An 817-nucleotide genomic window follows, 5' to 3' on the forward strand; every position below is an offset into this window, starting at 1 on the left:
GCAGAGCCGGAGGATTAAAGAAGCGTGTGTGTGTGTGCGGGGGAGATGCGCTGCAGCGCCTGCCCGTTCTCGCCCTCCTCGCCTCTCCCCTGTTTGCGCTGCGATCGCGCCCCTCTCGCCCCCGGCGCCGAACCTCGGTGGGTGTCGGGGCACGGAGACTTGGCACCCCCGTTGCGTCCTCCTGCCCCCGGTCCGTGCGAGGGCATCTGTCCGGCTCTGAGCAGCGTTGGATGCCCCGGGGCGTGGGGGTGTCCCCCCGGGGGCGGGATGTCTCCCCGGGGCGCTGCTGCAGCCGCCGGGCCCCGCAGCGAGCGCCGGGTGCCCCTCGGCTGCGATCGCGGGTGCGATGACAGTGACAGAAGCGCCACCAGATGCATCGTGAGCAGCGGAGTTCCTCGCTCCCTGTCCTACGCCTTCGCATGCGGAAGGTGGTGGAGGGATTTTTTTATTTCTGTGCAGCGGGCGGAGAGATCCCCCGCTTTTCCCAGCTGGAAACTTGTGAGGTTTTCACGGCAGATCCACTCGGTGCTGTCAGCAGCCGCCGAGCCTCCTCATTCCCATCTGGCTGCTGGTGCCATCTCCGGCCGCTGCATCCGAGGCGAGCGGGGCGATGCCGCCCTCGCTCCTCGCTGCCCTTTGCTCTGCCCGGCCGGGCTCTGCCCTGGCCATTTACCCGAAAGAACACCAAGGAGCTGCTTCTTTTCCTTGCTCGCCTCCCCTCTTGGCAGATTCAAACGCATCGCTGCCGGATTCAGCGCTGTGCCGAATCTCCCACAGTTTCTGTGGCTCCCTCCTGCAGCTCCTCGTGTGGCAGCGC

This window comes from Corvus brachyrhynchos, unplaced genomic scaffold (assembly GCF_000691975.1).
Source record: "Corvus brachyrhynchos isolate BGI_N302 unplaced genomic scaffold, ASM69197v1 scaffold95, whole genome shotgun sequence".
NCBI lineage: Eukaryota > Metazoa > Chordata > Aves > Passeriformes > Corvidae > Corvus > Corvus brachyrhynchos.